Genomic DNA, 1,131 nt, shown 5'->3' on the forward strand with positions numbered 1-1,131 from the left:
AAAGAAAGAAAGAAAAGAAAAAAGAAAAAAAAAAGTACAGAGAGCCCTGATTCTAGTTGTTAAGACTAAAACTTGAATATTTCCGTTTAAAACTCTCCTAGGGAAGAGTATTTGTGAAATGTAAGGATTCCCAAGTTTGGAATTCTCCTATGCCCCTGAATCCTGCTGCTGCCAACGTTTTGCTGAGGAGTCACTTTCCAGTTCAGTAGCCCTGACCCTCCTGTGGTTACAAAATCAACCATTAGCCTGTTAGTCAGCAGCTGCCATCTGATAGTTGTTTTAGACATTAACTGGCTCTTGGCCAGATGCTGGGCCTGGGCAATGTAGTGGCACTCATTTGAGTGACTCCCAGAATCTTTGAGAGCAGGAGGGGAGAAGAGATCTCCCCCTCCAAAGCCATTGTTCTGGTCCACACTGTTTGTTCCTCCTAAACTTCCAAACCTGAAACAAAACAAGTGAGACAAGGCTCTGCTGAGTCAGGACTCCTGAAGTCCCTTCCCCAGTGGCCACTGACATATTCTGTAGTCTCAAGCAAAGCGCCTTCTACTGCCTTCTTGTCCTTCCCTACGACCTATTAGTAGTGATAACTACCACCTACCATGAAGGGGCAATGAAACAGATGATAGTGGAAACGGGATCTCTCCTATTGTTTGTTCGTTTGAAGCAGGTTCTCACATAGTACCTAGCCTTGACCTTGCCCTGAAGCAGAGGATAACCTTAAACTTCTGATGCTCTGCCTTCAGCTCCAGGCCTATACCACTATGTCTGACTTTATGCAGAGCTGATAGCTAAATCGAGGAGGGCTTAGTGACTAGTACGTAAATACTCTACTCCCCAAGTTCTACCCTAAATACAAAGCTTCATAAATTATGACCTTGCCAATAAAGGTCAGATAAGGCAAGATAAATACAAACATGTTGACAACTGTATGTTAAGAGTCAGTCTTGTCACTGTCAACAAGACAAAAAGGCCACCAACAGATTGGGAAAGGATTTTTACCAATCCTAAATCTGATAGAGGACTAATATCCAACATATACAAAGAGCTCAAGAAGCTGGACTCCAGAAATTCAAATAACCCCATTAAAAAATGGGGTACAGAGCTAAACAAAGAATTCTCAACTGAGGAACA

Source organism: Mus pahari, chromosome 5 (assembly GCF_900095145.1).
Source record: "Mus pahari chromosome 5, PAHARI_EIJ_v1.1, whole genome shotgun sequence".
NCBI classification, from domain to species: Eukaryota; Metazoa; Chordata; class Mammalia; order Rodentia; family Muridae; genus Mus; species Mus pahari.